Source organism: Mus musculus, chromosome X (assembly GCF_000001635.26).
Source record: "Mus musculus strain C57BL/6J chromosome X, GRCm38.p6 C57BL/6J".
Taxonomy (NCBI): domain Eukaryota; kingdom Metazoa; phylum Chordata; class Mammalia; order Rodentia; family Muridae; genus Mus; species Mus musculus.
In genome coordinates this window covers 58,921,789-58,928,721 of record NC_000086.7, presented here as the reverse complement: position 1 = coordinate 58,928,721, position 6,933 = coordinate 58,921,789, and positions in this window count along the sequence as shown.

Genomic DNA, 6,933 nt, shown 5'->3' with positions numbered 1-6,933 from the left:
AAGCACATGAGCTTATTGGGTACACCAGTTGTAATCTTCCCATCTGGGAGTATACAAGAAGGAACATCCCAAGACTGGGATGCTGTAGGCTCATGAAACTATCATCTCATCCCAAATATCATTCATAAAAGTTGCCATAGGCAACAAGCTCTGCTTCTCTACCTAAGCTTTAGCTCTATGGCAGCTTCTTGCCTATGGGACACCATCCACTTAAAATTGACACTCAAAATTGCCTGCCAACAAGACCTGCATTTAAACCCCAAGCCTTAGCCAGCTCTGCACCACACATTTGCAGAATTTACTGGGTTCCCTACAGAGACTTTCTGCCTGTTTTTATGACAGTCTTTCCGAACTCTGCAGTCCCTTTAACCTTTTCTTAGCCATTTTATTACATAGATATGTAGTATACACACACACACACATACACACACACACACACACACATACACACACTATAGTGTGATATGTAAAATGTAAATTGTGACTTGTAGTTTAGATGCTAATTGAGGTTAGAGTAAAGAATCTGTGATTCTGGACACATTTATTGAGTCAAATTACTGAATTGCAGCCAATAAAACTGACTATCTTGTGAAGTTCCTGTGGTCCAGTAAATTCTCATGTTTTTGAGAGGCACAAATGTCTCTCCTCCCATTTGTGATACAGTGTGCTCACAACACTGAAAAATCAGCAGAAGCCAATCAAGGATCACTGCCAAAGCAGGACTAGATAAGTGGGAGTACTTTCTCAGACTCTCATCCTTGTCAGTTACCAAACTAGGTCTCCTCCATGACTGACCCAAGTCCAGCTTCTACCTCAAAAGCCTTACTGCACCTAACCTCTCAGGAAGAAACTCCCTACATCACAAGCATCCTATCTAGAGCTTCCTGTGTAGGACTACTACAGAAGGCAAGACCAGAACACTCTATCTAGGGGACAAGGAAAACACCTCAATCCTTCCTCTTTTTTCAAGTACCTTCTGGGGCACTGACCTTGCTTCCATATTTCTCCAGGTGGGGAACACTTCACTGCTGACCCTAGTCTGTCTCCTTCACAAAAATTAACTTTTATTACTCCTGATTTTGGACATCATATGCAGGGGGAAATGTGGTACAAGGCAGGGCCTAACCTGGAACTCACACATCATCTCCATGAACAAGTTGATCTAGGACCCACATATTACTGTGTTGGTAAGGAAAGTTCCAACTTGGTTTTCAAGAGTTGTCACCCTCAAGACTAGGATTACTACCACAACTCCCAGTAAGAAAATACACAAAAGCCATGCTTGTACTTATGATGCAACATAAAATGGAAGTAAACAAAAATTAGGAGCAAAGGCTTTGTCTGAAGTCTACCTGTGTCTCTTCTGTGGTAACCTGGGCTACCTCTATTACTGTGAATGAGATGGAGCTTCACATTCCCCCTCCAACTCTTCTATGTAAGACAAGGACTCCTCCTGAGCTTGCCCAACTCTGGGCTCTCTCACTGAAAGCCTCCATATGAAACTCAAAACAATGACAACATTCCTATAGTCTTGGGCCTTTAGACCAGTACTGCTAGGCAAATGGGATGAGAGTTTCAAGTACTTAGTTTGATTTTTCCCAAGACTAAGACAATTCCATCTCCTCTGAAAATACCTCATAAGGTAGAAACTAAGGAAATAAGAAGCATACCCCTAAAGTCTGCCAGTAATGACTGCTACTGGTGGCTGAGCCAGAAACATAAAACCCTTGGGGAGAAACCCATTGATCTTCACTCAAAAATTTCCCCAATCCTTTCTCAGAGCTTTTCCTCACCCCTAATATTAAAATAAGCTGTAAGTCCTTCTTCAGTGATCCCAGTCCTGTCCAGTTACTTCATAAAATGCCTCTGCTCCTTTGGACTTGGGGGTCTGTGGGGGGGGGGAGGATGGGAAGGGGGAGAGTTTGATGTCAGTTAGTTAATTAATTAATTCATTAATTAAAAATAAAAAGATAGGAGCTATACCTTAGAACCTCCAGATAATTCTGCTCAGGGAATATATAACACCACCCCATATTTCTCTGGGTGAAGGAAAAGTTCTTACTCCTCCCTCAGAGCTCTTTTGCCACCTACAAGCCTATCACTCCTCCATTGTATATGCTAGTCTCTCTTCCTCAAAACAAACCTTACCCCCAGAAAATAAGAAATGGCCCAAGAGGGAAGGAAATCTCCTATCTGCTAATTCTTGGTCAGGAGGAACTAGGGTACCTATTTGTGTAAAGGAAAGGAAAGTTCCCAATTCTCCATCTGGACCATTTCCTGCTATTGCCCAGGGCTGGGACTCTTCTCCCACTCATCTTATTCCAGTTACCTCACAAAAGACTCCTCTCTCTCAAACTGCACCATGAACTTATGAAACTGAGCATTTGTGATCCTGCCTGGAACCAACTGGGGAGAACACATTGGGATGGCTATATTACCAGCCCATATGCTGTGTGTGAAGGAAAAGATTGTAATCCACCCCAATGGCCCTCTTGTTTATGTCTTCAAAGCCTGGGAATGTTTCTTTGATGGAAGGAATTGAGTCCTCTCCTAGAAAGCCTCAGTTCCTTTGGATTCCCAGCTTAGCAAATAGCAGAGAGGAGTGCCAGGCTTGTAGCCTTAAAGGAGAAACTGCTCCCAAAGTGTAGCTATCTACCATGGCATGGTCTCTCAGCCATGAGTTCCTTCAGTTGATGCTTATCAAGGCTGAGTACTTTTCCTCTGCTGATCTTAAACCATATCTCTCATAAGAAGCAAATATGGTACCCTGAAATTTCTACAATTTTGCAGGTCTAGAAATCTTTCTCTCTCTCTCTCTCTCTCTCTCTCTCTCTCTCTCTCTCTCTCTCTCTCTCTCTCTCTCTCTCATTTGTTTTACACTCCAGATTTTACACTCCTACCATCTCCAACTGTTCCACATCCCATACACTTCATTCTTCCTTCTATTTCTTTACTCAGTGGTTTGCAAGGTCTAGTACTGGACCTGTGTTTACAAAAGTTGAGCCCTCTCATATGAAATGTCACCTTACTGAGACTTCCACTGTGAAGGGCAGAAAACACAGAATTGACAATATTTGCCTGAATCCTTCTAAGAATGATTATAGAGAAGGACATAGCTGGGGATTCCCTGCTTCTGTGAAGAATAGGAAACTGCTTACTGCACTGCTTCTTTTTTTGGACTCTTTGGATAGCTGTTTTCAATTTATATTATTCATAAGAGCATGGGTAAAGGTTTACTTATAAAAACGTGGACAAGTTATGGATTCCAAGCATGGATCTGAGTACTGCTGAGATGGGAAAATCTACCTCCCTACCAACAACTAACTACCCAATGCTCTATGACTGTAAAAGGGCCAGCCCTACACAGCTTTTTGAATCACTTACAAATTGTGTCATGACCTATTTATGAGCCCTCCTCCTCTCCATCTTGGAATGTTATTGGATCAAACTTTCTGAGGTTCCAACCCTTTATTCCCAGAGTCTCTGTTTTCAAGAGGGAGGATAAGGGTCATGACATGCTACAACAGAGTTCTGCAACACTCAACCTTCCATGGAGCAAGGAGTCATTGTGGAACTTGGAACAATGAGAACATGCAGCCATTGAAAGAGATGCATTCTGGTGCACTAAAACTAGAAATGTGCTAATTTTACCCTTCTGGTTTTCATTCTTCTGTTAATCCGTCTATTCACTGAACCAATATGGCCAAAATACTGGCTAGTCTAGAAACTGATGCACTTAAACTGAATATATTATCTGAAAACATGGGGTAGCTCTAAGGATAAATAATGCAAGGGAAGAATATACATGTTTACATATTCAATATAATTCATATCTAAATTGATACAGGAATGTGTTGAATAATCCACCTTCTTCCTCCCTCAACCCAGGTGGCTTTGTGTGCTTTCTGTGCTTCTCTGTGATTCCACACACCTCCCAGTCTCTCTCCCCTCAGCATGCTGTTCATTTCTGAGCTGTCATTGAGAAGTTACCTGTTCATCTACTCTAATTATGCACTTCATTGGTGCAAAGATCATGCTCTGTCTCCCATGGTAGCTATACTGACTATAAAATACTTGCAGCACAAGGGTGCACTGTCAACTTCTGTCATTAAATCACGTGGTTTTTTTTTTGTTTTGTTTTTCAGTTGTCTTTGAATTATTAAATAATCCTTTAAGCCATATTTTTCTGAAGTTAAAAGCCATGTAAAAGATATGACTTCAGTGTTATAAATATAGAAACTAATTTTGGCAACTTCTTCTATCAAGTTTTATGATATTTTTTACTAGGAGTAATTAGCATCAACTATTATTTAATCCAGGAATCTTATTTTCACCATATGTACCTGGCTGTATGTAGGGATATGATGCTATAAACCCATTAAAGCTGTGAGGTGAAGGACTTAAAAATAAGAAAATGTTGATAGTCTGAGGTAAAAAATCTATTTAGTTTTCTTGTTTCCCATAAATTACTTTAGTAATAAAGTATTTAAACTTGGGAGTAGAAAATAGAATTATAAATCTGAAAGTCTAACAGTGTATATTTCATCCAGGATTTAATAGGAACAGATAGACACAACCACCTAGCTTAAGAGTATTTATGACTTCAGTATTACATCTATCTAGTTGGAAACAAAGTCTTTTCATAGTGTATCATTCCCCACATCATAATATCCAACCGGAAGTGCGCAGTACAGGAATGAAGAAGCATCTCTTCCTCTCACCTGTTCCACCTTAGACAAGTTATATGGTAGAAATTCTTGATAAAGTATAAAAGTTGTTCCATATAACTATTTATTCATTAGTTCTATTTCCACTTCATGGGACCACAATGAAGTTATCTCAGCAATCCTTTATTTTTAATATTATATATATATTATTTATGAGTATGTATGTAACTAATGTGCAGCTACTGCAGAGGCCAAAATTGGCCCAAATTCCCTGAAGCTGGAGATACAGGCAGTTGTGAGAGGTCTGACCTATGGAATAGGAACCAAATCCAGGTCCTTTGGAAGGACAACAGGTTCTCTTAACCATTGAGATGTCTCTCTAGTCCCCACGTCATATTTCTTTGTTTGTTTGTTTGTTTGTTTGTGTGGTAGTACATACACACACTAGAGCATACATACAGAAACTAGAGGAGAGCAGGTGGAAATCAGTTCTCTCCCTCTACAACACAAGTCCTAGGGAACAAACTCAGATCAACAGGCTTGGTACCAAGTGCTTTTACCAATGAGCTATCTCACCAGCCACAGCCCTTGATTTAGGAAAGGAACCCACACAGTTTCCTCAAAATTTATTCAACCTAAGTAAAAATAAGAATCTCTTTCAGGGTTTCCAAAAATCAGTAACTAAATCTTTGCTATCCATTCTATCAGTCACTTGCCTCATGAAATCATTTATGTTAAAATTAAATATTCTCCTTCTTGGTTATACTAGCATAAATTAATGTGTCAATAGCCACTGATAGTAAATACTTCTTTATCACAAAGTGCTATTTGCCAGTGCTGGTCCAGATCTTCCTTGAATCTGGTCATCTTGCCTATGGAAACAATTGTTTTGTTTTGTTTGTTTGTTTGTTTGTTTTAATTTCCAAAATGATTTCCAAGATAATCAGTTGTTTTTTTTTTTTTTTTTTTTTTTTTTTTTTTTTGGGGCAGGAAAATAGATGGAACTCAAAAATTTCATCCTGAGTGAGGTCATTCAGACCCAAAAGGATATACATGATATGAACTCGCTGATAAGTGGTTATTTATCAGCCAAAAAGTACAGAATACCCATGATAAAACTCACAGACCATATGAAATTTAACAAGAAGGAAGGCCCAAGTGTAGCTATTTCAGTCCCACTTAGAAGGGGGGAACAAAATAATCATGGGAGGCAGAGGGAGGAAGGGACCTATGTGGGAGAGGGGAGGGGGAAGGAAAAAGGGGTACAGGATCAGGTAAGGGGGGGAAGACAGGAGAGAAGCCCAGAGGACCAGGAGAATGAATGAGAATATGAAGCAGTGGGGGGGGGGCAGGGGGATCTTCTAGAGAGTTCCAGACACCAGGGATGTGAGAGGCTACCAGGACCCAATGAGGATGACCTTAACAGAATGCCCAACAGTGGGGAGATGAAATCTAAAAAGACCACCTCTGAGAGACATGGCCCCCACTTGAGGTAAGGAGCCACCCGACCATCTTCAAATTTTTGACCCAGAATTTTTCCTGTGTAAAGGAAATGCTGGGACAAAAATGGAGCAGAGACTGAAGGAAAGGCCACCCAGAGAATGACCCAACTTGGGATCCATCCTATGAGCAAGTACCAAAATTTGACACTATTACTGATGCCATGTGTACTTGCAGACAGGAGCCCAGGCTATCCTCTGAGAGGCTCTACCAGCAGCTGATTGAAACACAGACACTTAGAGCCAACCATTGGACTGAGGTCAGGGACCCATATGGAAGAGTTAGGGGAAGAAGTGAATGAACTGAAGGGGATTGCAAGTCCATGGAAGAACAGTATCAATTAATCCAGACACCTGGGAACTCCCAGAGACGAAACCACCAACCAAAGAGCATACAAAGGATACCATCCATGGATCAGAGCCATTCCAGATAAGAGGTCTAGAACCCTTCTGTAGAGACTGGGACGACTCTATGTCAAGGAGTAAATATGGGGTTGTTCCACAGGAAACAAGATATTGCCTTCAAAAGAGGTTATGGTATTTTTAGCAAGCCAGTTTCAAGAGTTATCTCTGAGGAATCAAGGGCTTACCAAGGGAAGGGTGCTGTAATTTCGTAAAGTGCTGGGGTAAAACAAAATAGTAGTTACGTGGACAGGGGTCGATCTCTTGATTTCTGAGGCCCTGGTTAGGGGATTCCAGTGATGCTCATCAATGCATCTCAATTTTCTTTTTATAATGTCAGTTTCCTTCTTTATCTTTCCAGTACT